The sequence below is a fragment of the Giraffa tippelskirchi genome, chromosome X, assembly GCF_054371585.1.
Source record: "Giraffa tippelskirchi isolate mGirTip1 chromosome X, T2T-mGirTip1v1.2.pri, whole genome shotgun sequence".
In the NCBI taxonomy this organism is placed as follows: Eukaryota; Metazoa; Chordata; class Mammalia; order Artiodactyla; family Giraffidae; genus Giraffa; species Giraffa tippelskirchi.
The window spans coordinates 21,417,281-21,432,028 of record NC_137289.1 but is presented as its reverse complement, the minus strand read 5'-3'; the positions used below and the strand labels follow the sequence as shown (position 1 = coordinate 21,432,028).

At 46.7% G+C, this 14,748-nt stretch overlaps 1 long non-coding RNA gene across 1 annotated transcript in view; it reads right to left on the bottom strand.

Annotated features, from left to right (window-relative positions):
• The window catches only part of LOC145536975 (uncharacterized), a 411,144-nt gene that overhangs the window by 143,841 nt on the left and 252,555 nt on the right, over nucleotides 1-14,748 (bottom strand). Inside the window, exons 111-116 of the long non-coding RNA XR_014076109.1 lie at nucleotides 12,806-13,116; nucleotides 10,497-10,807; nucleotides 8,188-8,498; nucleotides 5,879-6,189; nucleotides 3,570-3,880; nucleotides 1,261-1,571 (exon numbers count right to left, since the gene is read on the bottom strand). This is a non-coding gene — a long non-coding RNA (uncharacterized LOC145536975). The remainder of the gene's footprint in view (nucleotides 1-1,260; nucleotides 1,572-3,569; nucleotides 3,881-5,878; nucleotides 6,190-8,187; nucleotides 8,499-10,496; nucleotides 10,808-12,805; nucleotides 13,117-14,748) is intronic.

The window sequence follows — 14,748 nt, the reverse complement described above, 5'->3', positions numbered from 1 at the left end:
TAATTGGAAAAAAACAAGTATTTTCCATCTCATAAATGGCCTTAGCTAGAGTTCAGTTCAGTAGCTCAGTCGTGTCCAACTCTTTGCAACCCCACGGACTGCAGCACGCCAGGCTTTCCTTTCCATCACCAACTCCCAGAGCTTGCTCCAACTCATGTCCATGGAGTCAGTGATGCCATCCACCCATCTCATCCTCTGTCATCCCCTTCTCTTCCCACTTTCAGTCTTTCCCGCTATCAAGGTCTTGTCAAGTGAGTCAGTTCTTCGTATCAGACGACCAAAATATAGGAGTTTCAGCTTCAGCATCAGTCCCTCCAATGTATATTCGGGGTAGATTTCCTTTAGGATGGACTGGTTGGATCTCTGTGCAGTCCAAGGGACTCTCAAGAGTCTCCTGCCACACCACAGCTCAAAAGCATCAATGCTTTGATGCTCACCTGTCCTTATATTCCAACTCTCACATCCATGCATGCCTGCCAGAAAAACCATTGCTTTGACCAGACGGACCTTTGTTGGCAAAGAAATGTCTCTGTTTTTTAATATGCTGTCTAGGTTGCTCATAGCTTTACTTCCAAGGAGCAAGCGTCTTTTAATTCCATGGCTGCAGTCACCATCTGCAGTGATTTTGGAGTCCCCCCAAATAAAGTAAAGTACAGCAGTTTGCTTTCCATCTTAAAGCACAGGAAGGAAATAATGCTATCCTCCCTGGCAGGCTGCAGTCCATAGCGTCGCACAGAGTCTGACATGACTCAAGAGACTTAGCACACACCAACCCCAAAGCCAGGTCTTTGCCCCGCTCCCCTGCAAGAACTGAGATAACATCAGCGTCAGGTCAGGACAAAGGTATTGACCCTGGGCTTTAGAGTGAACCTGCAAAGACACAGAAGTTCGCGGCTGGTGGGTGGGTTCAGACAATGTAGGCCTTCCACTACATTTGTGATTTTCATCCACTTGAGCATCTGCAGGCTCCTAGAAAATATTCTGACTCAAACCAGCAAGTCAGTGTATTCCCATTCCTTCCATACAGGTCCTTCTTGCTCCAAGCCATGGTACTTTATTTAGACTTTTGGTCACCCTCAACTTCGTCAATGGCATCACCTATTTAAGGTACTTGGCATTAGGCCAGTCCATTGCACTCTGTCACTCCTGTCACAATGGGCCCAGGCCCTACAAAGGGCAGATTCACAAGACAAGTGCCCCCATTTTCAGTGCTTGGCTCTAAGGCCCACCACAATGTTAGGAAACTGAGGCCCCGCTTACCTCCTTCCTGTGACTGGACTTCCTGGCAGCAGCTGGAGGGCTCCGTGGTCCTGGGCCCTCACTGATCAGACACTAAGCCTAGAACCTGACTGTCCACCGATCCTGCCAGATCACACAGAAAAGGTTGAGGGCCAGGCTTGAGTTCAGGTTCTGTTGTTCCTAAGTTGATCTGACCGGCCTCCACTGCTAGGCCTCGCAAGGAAGAGCAGCTCACAGCTTTGGCCTGATCAAACTGTTTCCGCACGATGGCAGTGCTGTCCCAGAAGAGAGACATCTTGTTTCAACCATTCTTCTGCCTCTGCCCTTTGAACCTGAAAAAGACACCATAAACAGACAGACACCAGGAAATATGGCTGACTTGTATTTGACTCAATTCAGAGAAACCTGGTTATATTTCTACATTTTCTTTTTGGTTTCCATTGGACAAAGGTACCCAACTTTATCACTCATCTTCTGTTTTCCAGATTTCAATTTTTACTTGATCCCTTCTTTTTTTTTTTTTATCTCCAGCATTTTTTCAAACTATCAAACTGTTTGGAGGCATCAAGTGGCAAACCTCTGGCATCCATGCGTAAGACACAAAAGAAATTGACTATACCTAAGGACTTGCCAAACCTAGGCAACAGGCCACATGTTTATTATCTTGTCTCACTCAGATGGTAAAGCATCCGCCTGCAATGCAAGAGACCCAGGTTTGATCCACGGGTCAGGAAGATTCCCTGGAAAAGGTCCTGGCTATGCACTCCAGTATTCTGGCCTGGAGAATTCAATGGACAAGAGGAGCCTGGTGGGTCTAAAGAGTCCGTGGGGTCCAAAGAGTCAGGCACAACTGAGGGAATAACACACACACTTCCCAAATTTGCTGGAGTCTTCATATTCTAGGCTTTGTGTGTTGAGTTGAAGAAGCCATTTGGTGAAGCTCTAGGATGACCCAGATACTTCTCATGACTGAATGCAGACAATGCCCTACTTGTAATCATACACTCTTACATGGCTATCAATTCCAATCAGATGGCACACGTGACTTTGTCTCATACTATCATCATATATAATTGGAAAAAAACAAGTATTTTCCATCTCATAAATGGCCTTAGCTAGAGGTCAGTTCAGTAGCTCAGTCGTGTCCAACTCTTTGCAACCCCACGGACTGCAGCACGCCAGGCTTTCCTTTCCATCACCAACTCCCAGAGCTTGCTCCAACTCATGTCCATGGAGTCAGTGATGCCATCCACCCATCTCATCCTCTGTCATCCCCTTCTCTTCCCACTTTCAGTCTTTCCCGCTATCAAGGTCTTGTCAAGTGAGTCAGTTCTTCGTATCAGACGACCAAAATATAGGAGTTTCAGCTTCAGCATGAGTCCCTCCAATGTATATTCGGGGTAGATTTCCTTTAGGATGGACTGGTTGGATCTCTGTGCAGTCCAAGGGACTCTCAAGAGTCTCCTGCCACACCACAGCTCAAAAGCATCAATGCTTTGATGCTCACCTGTCCTTATATTCCAACTCTCACATCCATGCATGCCTGCCAGAAAAACCATTGCTTTGACCAGACGGACCTTTGTTGGCAAAGAAATGTCTCTGTTTTTTAATATGCTGTCTAGGTTGCTCATAGCTTTACTTCCAAGGAGCAAGCGTCTTTTAATTCCATGGCTGCAGTCACCATCTGCAGTGATTTTGGAGTCCCCCCAAATAAAGTAAAGTACAGCAGTTTGCTTTCCATCTTAAAGCACAGGAAGGAAATAATGCTATCCTCCCTGGCAGGCTGCAGTCCATAGCGTCGCACAGAGTCTGACATGACTCAAGAGACTTAGCACACACCAACCCCAAAGCCAGGTCTTTGCCCCGCTCCCCTGCAAGAACTGAGATAACATCAGCGTCAGGTCAGGACAAAGGTATTGACCCTGGGCTTTAGAGTGAACCTGCAAAGACACAGAAGTTCGCAGCTGGTGGGTGGGTTCAGACAATGTAGGCCTTCCACTACATTTGTGATTTTCATCCACTTGAGCATCTGCAGGCTCCTAGAAAATATTCTGACTCAAACCAGCAAGTCAGTGTATTCCCATTCCTTCCATACAGGTCCTTCTCGCTCCAAGCCATGGTACTTTATTTAGACTTTTGGTCACCCTCAACTTCGTCAATGGCATCACCTATTTAAGGTACTTGGCATTAGGCCAGTCCATTGCACTCTGTCACTCCTGTCACAATGGGCCCAGGCCCTACAAAGGGCAGATTCACAAGACAAGTGCCCCCATTTTCAGTGCTTGGCTCTAAGGCCCACCACAATGTTAGGAAACTGAGGCCCCGCTTACCTCCTTCCTGTGACTGGACTTCCTGGCAGCAGCTGGAGGGCTCCGTGGTCCTGGGCCCTCACTGATCAGACACTAAGCCTAGAACCTGACTGTCCACCGATCCTGCCAGATCACACAGAAAAGGTTGAGGGCCAGGCTTGAGTTCAGGTTCTGTTGTTCCTAAGTTGATCTGACCGGCCTCCACTGCTAGGCCTCGCAAGGAAGAGCAGCTCACAGCTTTGGCCTGATCAAACTGTTTCCGCACGATGGCAGTGCTGTCCCAGAAGAGAGACATCTTGTTTCAACCATTCTTCTGCCTCTGCCCTTTGAACCTGAAAAAGACACCATAAACAGACAGACACCAGGAAATATGGCTGACTTGTATTTGACTCAATTCAGAGAAACCTGGTTATATTTCTACATTTTCTTTTTGGTTTCCATTGGACAAAGGTACCCAACTTTATCACTCATCTTCTGTTTTCCAGATTTCAATTTTTACTTGATCCCTTCTTTTTTTTTTTTTATCTCCAGCATTTTTTCAAACTATCAAACTGTTTGGAGGCATCAAGTGGCAAACCTCTGGCATCCATGCGTAAGACACAAAAGAAATTGACTATACCTAAGGACTTGCCAAACCTAGGCAACAGGCCACATGTTTATTATCTTGTCTCACTCAGATGGTAAAGCATCCGCCTGCAATGCAAGAGACCCAGGTTTGATCCACGGGTCAGGAAGATTCCCTGGAAAAGGTCCTGGCTATGCACTCCAGTATTCTGGCCTGGAGAATTCAATGGACAAGAGGAGCCTGGTGGGTCTAAAGAGTCCGTGGGGTCCAAAGAGTCAGGCACAACTGAGGGAATAACACACACACTTCCCAAATTTGCTGGAGTCTTCATATTCTAGGCTTTGTGTGTTGAGTTGAAGAAGCCATTTGGTGAAGCTCTAGGATGACCCAGACACTTCTCATGACTGAATGCAGACAATGCCCTACTTGTAATCATACACTCTTACATGGCTATCAATTCCAATCAGATGGCACACGTGACTTTGTCTCATACTATCATCATATATAATTGGAAAAAAACAAGTATTTTCCATCTCATAAATGGCCTTAGCTAGAGTTCAGTTCAGTAGCTCAGTCGTGTCCAACTCTTTGCAACCCCACGGACTGCAGCACGCCAGGCTTTCCTTTCCATCACCAACTCCCAGAGCTTGCTCCAACTCATGTCCATGGAGTCAGTGATGCCATCCACCCATCTCATCCTCTGTCATCCCCTTCTCTTCCCACTTTCAGTCTTTCCCGCTATCAAGGTCTTGTCAAGTGAGTCAGTTCTTCGTATCAGACGACCAAAATATAGGAGTTTCAGCTTCAGCATCAGTCCCTCCAATGTATATTCGGGGTAGATTTCCTTTAGGATGGACTGGTTGGATCTCTGTGCAGTCCAAGGGACTCTCAAGAGTCTCCTGCCACACCACAGCTCAAAAGCATCAATGCTTTGATGCTCACCTGTCCTTATATTCCAACTCTCACATCCATGCATGCCTGCCAGAAAAACCATTGCTTTGACCAGACGGACCTTTGTTGGCAAAGAAATGTCTCTGTTTTTTAATATGCTGTCTAGGTTGCTCATAGCTTTACTTCCAAGGAGCAAGCGTCTTTTAATTCCATGGCTGCAGTCACCATCTGCAGTGATTTTGGAGTCCCCCCAAATAAAGTAAAGTACAGCAGTTTGCTTTCCATCTTAAAGCACAGGAAGGAAATAATGCTATCCTCCCTGGCAGGCTGCAGTCCATAGCGTCGCACAGAGTCTGACATGACTCAAGAGACTTAGCACACACCAACCCCAAAGCCAGGTCTTTGCCCCGCTCCCCTGCAAGAACTGAGATAACATCAGCGTCAGGTCAGGACAAAGGTATTGACCCTGGGCTTTAGAGTGAACCTGCAAAGACACAGAAGTTCGCGGCTGGTGGGTGGGTTCAGACAATGTAGGCCTTCCACTACATTTGTGATTTTCATCCACTTGAGCATCTGCAGGCTCCTAGAAAATATTCTGACTCAAACCAGCAAGTCAGTGTATTCCCATTCCTTCCATACAGGTCCTTCTTGCTCCAAGCCATGGTACTTTATTTAGACTTTTGGTCACCCTCAACTTCGTCAATGGCATCACCTATTTAAGGTACTTGGCATTAGGCCAGTCCATTGCACTCTGTCACTCCTGTCACAATGGGCCCAGGCCCTACAAAGGGCAGATTCACAAGACAAGTGCCCCCATTTTCAGTGCTTGGCTCTAAGGCCCACCACAATGTTAGGAAACTGAGGCCCCGCTTACCTCCTTCCTGTGACTGGACTTCCTGGCAGCAGCTGGAGGGCTCCGTGGTCCTGGGCCCTCACTGATCAGACACTAAGCCTAGAACCTGACTGTCCACCGATCCTGCCAGATCACACAGAAAAGGTTGAGGGCCAGGCTTGAGTTCAGGTTCTGTTGTTCCTAAGTTGATCTGACCGGCCTCCACTGCTAGGCCTCGCAAGGAAGAGCAGCTCACAGCTTTGGCCTGATCAAACTGTTTCCGCACGATGGCAGTGCTGTCCCAGAAGAGAGACATCTTGTTTCAACCATTCTTCTGCCTCTGCCCTTTGAACCTGAAAAAGACACCATAAACAGACAGACACCAGGAAATATGGCTGACTTGTATTTGACTCAATTCAGAGAAACCTGGTTATATTTCTACATTTTCTTTTTGGTTTCCATTGGACAAAGGTACCCAACTTTATCACTCATCTTCTGTTTTCCAGATTTCAATTTTTACTTGATCCCTTCTTTTTTTTTTTTTATCTCCAGCATTTTTTCAAACTATCAAACTGTTTGGAGGCATCAAGTGGCAAACCTCTGGCATCCATGCGTAAGACACAAAAGAAATTGACTATACCTAAGGACTTGCCAAACCTAGGCAACAGGCCACATGTTTATTATCTTGTCTCACTCAGATGGTAAAGCATCCGCCTGCAATGCAAGAGACCCAGGTTTGATCCACGGGTCAGGAAGATTCCCTGGAAAAGGTCCTGGCTATGCACTCCAGTATTCTGGCCTGGAGAATTCAATGGACAAGAGGAGCCTGGTGGGTCTAAAGAGTCCGTGGGGTCCAAAGAGTCAGGCACAACTGAGGGAATAACACACACACTTCCCAAATTTGCTGGAGTCTTCATATTCTAGGCTTTGTGTGTTGAGTTGAAGAAGCCATTTGGTGAAGCTCTAGGATGACCCAGATACTTCTCATGACTGAATGCAGACAATGCCCTACTTGTAATCATACACTCTTACATGGCTATCAATTCCAATCAGATGGCACACGTGACTTTGTCTCATACTATCATCATATATAATTGGAAAAAAACAAGTATTTTCCATCTCATAAATGGCCTTAGCTAGAGGTCAGTTCAGTAGCTCAGTCGTGTCCAACTCTTTGCAACCCCACGGACTGCAGCACGCCAGGCTTTCCTTTCCATCACCAACTCCCAGAGCTTGCTCCAACTCATGTCCATGGAGTCAGTGATGCCATCCACCCATCTCATCCTCTGTCATCCCCTTCTCTTCCCACTTTCAGTCTTTCCCGCTATCAAGGTCTTGTCAAGTGAGTCAGTTCTTCGTATCAGACGACCAAAATATAGGAGTTTCAGCTTCAGCATCAGTCCCTCCAATGTATATTCGGGGTAGATTTCCTTTAGGATGGACTGGTTGGATCTCTGTGCAGTCCAAGGGACTCTCAAGAGTCTCCTGCCACACCACAGCTCAAAAGCATCAATGCTTTGATGCTCACCTGTCCTTATATTCCAACTCTCACATCCATGCATGCCTGCCAGAAAAACCATTGCTTTGACCAGACGGACCTTTGTTGGCAAAGAAATGTCTCTGTTTTTTAATATGCTGTCTAGGTTGCTCATAGCTTTACTTCCAAGGAGCAAGCGTCTTTTAATTTCATGGCTGCAGTCACCATCTGCAGTGATTTTGGAGTCCCCCAAAATAAAGTAAAGTACAGCAGTTTGCTTTCCATCTTAAAGCACAGGAAGGAAATAATGCTATCCTCCCTGGCAGGCTGCAGTCCATAGCGTCGCACAGAGTCTGACATGACTCAAGAGACTTAGCACACACCAACCCCAAAGCCAGGTCTTTGCCCCGCTCCCCTGCAAGAACTGAGATAACATCAGCGTCAGGTCAGGACAAAGGTATTGACCCTGGGCTTTAGAGTGAACCTGCAAAGACACAGAAGTTCGCGGCTGGTGGGTGGGTTCAGACAATGTAGGCCTTCCACTACATTTGTGATTTTCATCCACTTGAGCATCTGCAGGCTCCTAGAAAATATTCTGACTCAAACCAGCAAGTCAGTGTATTCCCATTCCTTCCATACAGGTCCTTCTTGCTCCAAGCCATGGTACTTTATTTAGACTTTTGGTCACCCTCAACTTCGTCAATGGCATCACCTATTTAAGGTACTTGGCATTAGGCCAGTCCATTGCACTCTGTCACTCCTGTCACAATGGGCCCAGGCCCTACAAAGGGCAGATTCACAAGACAAGTGCCCCCATTTTCAGTGCTTGGCTCTAAGGCCCACCACAATGTTAGGAAACTGAGGCCCCGCTTACCTCCTTCCTGTGACTGGACTTCCTGGCAGCAGCTGGAGGGCTCCGTGGTCCTGGGCCCTCACTGATCAGACACTAAGCCTAGAACCTGACTGTCCACCGATCCTGCCAGATCACACAGAAAAGGTTGAGGGCCAGGCTTGAGTTCAGGTTCTGTTGTTCCTAAGTTGATCTGACCGGCCTCCACTGCTAGGCCTCGCAAGGAAGAGCAGCTCACAGCTTTGGCCTGATCAAACTGTTTCCGCACGATGGCAGTGCTGTCCCAGAAGAGAGACATCTTGTTTCAACCATTCTTCTGCCTCTACCCTTTGAACCTGAAAAAGACACCATAAACAGACAGACACCAGGAAATATGGCTGACTTGTATTTGACTCAATTCAGAGAAACCTGGTTATATTTCTACATTTTCTTTTTGGTTTCCATTGGACAAAGGTACCCAACTTTATCACTCATCTTCTGTTTTCCAGATTTCAATTTTTACTTGATCCCTTCTTTTTTTTTTTTTATCTCCAGCATTTTTTCAAACTATCAAACTGTTTGGAGGCATCAAGTGGCAAACCTCTGGCATCCATGCGTAAGACACAAAAGAAATTGACTATACCTAAGGACTTGCCAAACCTAGGCAACAGGCCACATGTTTATTATCTTGTCTCACTCAGATGGTAAAGCATCCGCCTGCAATGCAAGAGACCCAGGTTTGATCCACGGGTCAGGAAGATTCCCTGGAAAAGGTCCTGGCTATGCACTCCAGTATTCTGGCCTGGAGAATTCAATGGACAAGAGGAGCCTGGTGGGTCTAAAGAGTCCGTGGGGTCCAAAGAGTCAGGCACAACTGAGGGAATAACACACACACTTCCCAAATTTGCTGGAGTCTTCATATTCTAGGCTTTGTGTGTTGAGTTGAAGAAGCCATTTGGTGAAGCTCTAGGATGACCCAGATACTTCTCATGACTGAATGCAGACAATGCCCTACTTGTAATCATACACTCTTACATGGCTATCAATTCCAATCAGATGGCACACGTGACTTTGTCTCATACTATCATCATATATAATTGGAAAAAAACAAGTATTTTCCATCTCATAAATGGCCTTAGCTAGAGTTCAGTTCAGTAGCTCAGTCGTGTCCAACTCTTTGCAACCCCATGGACTGCAGCACGCCAGGCTTTCCTTTCCATCACCAACTCCCAGAGCTTGCTCCAACTCATGTCCGTGGAGTCAGTGATGCCATCCACCCATCTCATCCTCTGTCATCCCCTTCTCTTCCCACTTTCAGTCTTTCCCGCTATCAAGGTCTTGTCAAGTGAGTCAGTTCTTCGTATCAGACGACCAAAATATAGGAGTTTCAGCTTCAGCATCAGTCCCTCCAATGTATATTCGGGGTAGATTTCCTTTAGGATGGACTGGTTGGATCTCTGTGCAGTCCAAGGGACTCTCAAGAGTCTCCTGCCACACCACAGCTCAAAAGCATCAATGCTTTGATGCTCACCTGTCCTTATATTCCAACTCTCACATCCATGCATGCCTGCCAGAAAAACCATTGCTTTGACCAGACGGACCTTTGTTGGCAAAGAAATGTCTCTGTTTTTTAATATGCTGTCTAGGTTGCTCATAGCTTTACTTCCAAGGAGCAAGCGTCTTTTAATTTCATGGCTGCAGTCACCATCTGCAGTGATTTTGGAGTCCCCCCAAATAAAGTAAAGTACAGCAGTTTGCTTTCCATCTTAAAGCACAGGAAGGAAATAATGCTATCCTCCCTGGCAGGCTGCAGTCCATAGCGTCGCACAGAGTCTGACATGACTCAAGAGACTTAGCACACACCAACCCCAAAGCCAGGTCTTTGCCCCGCTCCCCTGCAAGAACTGAGATAACATCAGCGTCAGGTCAGGACAAAGGTATTGACCCTGGGCTTTAGAGTGAACCTGCAAAGACACAGAAGTTCGCGGCTGGTGGGTGGGTTCAGACAATGTAGGCCTTCCACTACATTTGTGATTTTCATCCACTTGAGCATCTGCAGGCTCCTAGAAAATATTCTGACTCAAACCAGCAAGTCAGTGTATTCCCATTCCTTCCATACAGGTCCTTCTTGCTCCAAGCCATGGTACTTTATTTAGACTTTTGGTCACCCTCAACTTCGTCAATGGCATCACCTATTTAAGGTACTTGGCATTAGGCCAGTCCATTGCACTCTGTCACTCCTGTCACAATGGGCCCAGGCCCTACAAAGGGCAGATTCACAAGACAAGTGCCCCCATTTTCAGTGCTTGGCTCTAAGGCCCACCACAATGTTAGGAAACTGAGGCCCCGCTTACCTCCTTCCTGTGACTGGACTTCCTGGCAGCAGCTGGAGGGCTCCGTGGTCCTGGGCCCTCACTGATCAGACACTAAGCCTAGAACCTGACTGTCCACCGATCCTGCCAGATCACACAGAAAAGGTTGAGGGCCAGGCTTGAGTTCAGGTTCTGTTGTTCCTAAGTTGATCTGACCGGCCTCCACTGCTAGGCCTCGCAAGGAAGAGCAGCTCACAGCTTTGGCCTGATCAAACTGTTTCCGCACGATGGCAGTGCTGTCCCAGAAGAGAGACATCTTGTTTCAACCATTCTTCTGCCTCTGCCCTTTGAACCTGAAAAAGACACCATAAACAGACAGACACCAGGAAATATGGCTGACTTGTATTTGACTCAATTCAGAGAAACCTGGTTATATTTCTACATTTTCTTTTTGGTTTCCATTGGACAAAGGTACCCAACTTTATCACTCATCTTCTGTTTTCCAGATTTCAATTTTTACTTGATCCCTTCTTTTTTTTTTTTTATCTCCAGCATTTTTTCAAACTATCAAACTGTTTGGAGGCATCAAGTGGCAAACCTCTGGCATCCATGCGTAAGACACAAAAGAAATTGACTATACCTAAGGACTTGCCAAACCTAGGCAACAGGCCACATGTTTATTATCTTGTCTCACTCAGATGGTAAAGCATCCGCCTGCAATGCAAGAGACCCAGGTTTGATCCACGGGTCAGGAAGATTCCCTGGAAAAGGTCCTGGCTATGCACTCCAGTATTCTGGCCTGGAGAATTCAATGGACAAGAGGAGCCTGGTGGGTCTAAAGAGTCCGTGGGGTCCAAAGAGTCAGGCACAACTGAGGGAATAACACACACACTTCCCAAATTTGCTGGAGTCTTCATATTCTAGGCTTTGTGTGTTGAGTTGAAGAAGCCATTTGGTGAAGCTCTAGGATGACCCAGATACTTCTCATGACTGAATGCAGACAATGCCCTACTTGTAATCATACACTCTTACATGGCTATCAATTCCAATCAGATGGCACACGTGACTTTGTCTCATACTATCATCATATATAATTGGAAAAAAACAAGTATTTTCCATCTCATAAATGGCCTTAGCTAGAGTTCAGTTCAGTAGCTCAGTCGTGTCCAACTCTTTGCAACCCCACGGACTGCAGCACGCCAGGCTTTCCTTTCCATCACCAACTCCCAGAGCTTGCTCCAACTCATGTCCGTGGAGTCAGTGATGCCATCCACCCATCTCATCCTCTGTCATCCCCTTCTCTTCCCACTTTCAGTCTTTCCCGCTATCAAGGTCTTGTCAAGTGAGTCAGTTCTTCGTATCAGACGACCAAAATATAGGAGTTTCAGCTTCAGCATCAGTCCCTCCAATGTATATTCGGGGTAGATTTCCTTTAGGATGGACTGGTTGGATCTCTGTGCAGTCCAAGGGACTCTCAAGAGTCTCCTGCCACACCACAGCTCAAAAGCATCAATGCTTTGATGCTCACCTGTCCTTATATTCCAACTCTCACATCCATGCATGCCTGCCAGAAAAACCATTGCTTTGACCAGACGGACCTTTGTTGGCAAAGAAATGTCTCTGTTTTTTAATATGCTGTCTAGGTTGCTCATAGCTTTACTTCCAAGGAGCAAGCGTCTTTTAATTTCATGGCTGCAGTCACCATCTGCAGTGATTTTGGAGTCCCCCCAAATAAAGTAAAGTACAGCAGTTTGCTTTCCATCTTAAAGCACAGGAAGGAAATAATGCTATCCTCCCTGGCAGGCTGCAGTCCATAGCGTCGCACAGAGTCTGACATGACTCAAGAGACTTAGCACACACCAACCCCAAAGCCAGGTCTTTGCCCCGCTCCCCTGCAAGAACTGAGATAACATCAGCGTCAGGTCAGGACAAAGGTATTGACCCTGGGCTTTAGAGTGAACCTGCAAAGACACAGAAGTTCGCGGCTGGTGGGTGGGTTCAGACAATGTAGGCCTTCCACTACATTTGTGATTTTCATCCACTTGAGCATCTGCAGGCTCCTAGAAAATATTCTGACTCAAACCAGCAAGTCAGTGTATTCCCATTCCTTCCATACAGGTCCTTCTTGCTCCAAGCCATGGTACTTTATTTAGACTTTTGGTCACCCTCAACTTCGTCAATGGCATCACCTATTTAAGGTACTTGGCATTAGGCCAGTCCATTGCACTCTGTCACTCCTGTCACAATGGGCCCAGGCCCTACAAAGGGCAGATTCACAAGACAAGTGCCCCCATTTTCAGTGCTTGGCTCTAAGGCCCACCACAATGTTAGGAAACTGAGGCCCCGCTTACCTCCTTCCTGTGACTGGACTTCCTGGCAGCAGCTGGAGGGCTCCGTGGTCCTGGGCCCTCACTGATCAGACACTAAGCCTAGAACCTGACTGTCCACCGATCCTGCCAGATCACACAGAAAAGGTTGAGGGCCAGGCTTGAGTTCAGGTTCTGTTGTTCCTAAGTTGATCTGACCGGCCTCCACTGCTAGGCCTCGCAAGGAAGAGCAGCTCACAGCTTTGGCCTGATCAAACTGTTTCCGCACGATGGCAGTGCTGTCCCAGAAGAGAGACATCTTGTTTCAACCATTCTTCTGCCTCTGCCCTTTGAACCTGAAAAAGACACCATAAACAGACAGACACCAGGAAATATGGCTGACTTGTATTTGACTCAATTCAGAGAAACCTGGTTATATTTCTACATTTTCTTTTTGGTTTCCATTGGACAAAGGTACCCAACTTTATCACTCATCTTCTGTTTTCCAGATTTCAATTTTTACTTGATCCCTTCTTTTTTTTTTTTTATCTCCAGCATTTTTTCAAACTATCAAACTGTTTGGAGGCATCAAGTGGCAAACCTCTGGCATCCATGCGTAAGACACAAAAGAAATTGACTATACCTAAGGACTTGCCAAACCTAGGCAACAGGCCACATGTTTATTATCTTGTCTCACTCAGATGGTAAAGCATCCGCCTGCAATGCAAGAGACCCAGGTTTGATCCACGGGTCAGGAAGATTCCCTGGAAAAGGTCCTGGCTATGCACTCCAGTATTCTGGCCTGGAGAATTCAATGGACAAGAGGAGCCTGGTGGGTCTAAAGAGTCCGTGGGGTCCAAAGAGTCAGGCACAACTGAGGGAATAACACACACACTTCCCAAATTTGCTGGAGTCTTCATATTCTAGGCTTTGTGTGTTGAGTTGAAGAAGCCATTTGGTGAAGCTCTAGGATGACCCAGATACTTCTCATGACTGAATGCAGACAATGCCCTACTTGTAATCATACACTCTTACATGGCTATCAATTCCAATCAGATGGCACACGTGACTTTGTCTCATACTATCATCATATATAATTGGAAAAAAACAAGTATTTTCCATCTCATAAATGGCCTTAGCTAGAGTTCAGTTCAGTAGCTCAGTCGTGTCCAACTCTTTGCAACCCCATGGACTGCAGCACGCCAGGCTTTCCTTTCCATCACCAACTCCCAGAGCTTGCTCCAACTCATGTCCGTGGAGTCAGTGATGCCATCCACCCATCTCATCCTCTGTCATCCCCTTCTCTTCCCACTTTCAGTCTTTCCCGCTATCAAGGTCTTGTCAAGTGAGTCAGTTCTTCGTATCAGACGACCAAAATATAGGAGTTTCAGCTTCAGCATCAGTCCCTCCAATGTATATTCGGGGTAGATTTCCTTTAGGATGGACTGGTTGGATCTCTGTGCAGTCCAAGGGACTCTCAAGAGTCTCCTGCCACACCACAGCTCAAAAGCATCAATGCTTTGATGCTCACCTGTCCTTATATTCCAACTCTCACATCCATGCATGCCTGCCAGAAAAACCATTGCTTTGACCAGACGGACCTTTGTTGGCAAAGAAATGTCTCTGTTTTTTAATATGCTGTCTAGGTTGCTCATAGCTTTACTTCCAAGGAGCAAGCGTCTTTTAATTTCATGGCTGCAGTCACCATCTGCAGTGATTTTGGAGTCCCCCCAAATAAAGTAAAGTACAGCAGTTTGCTTTCCATCTTAAAGCACAGGAAGGAAATAATGCTATCCTCCCTGGCAGGCTGCAGTCCATAGCGTCGCACAGAGTCTGACATGACTCAAGAGACTTAGCACACACCAACCCCAAAGCCAGGTCTTTGCCCCGCTCCCCTGCAAGAACTGAGATAACATCAGCGTCAGGTCAGGACAAAGGTATTGACCCTGGGCTTTAGAGTGAACCTGCAAAGACACAGAAGTTCGCGG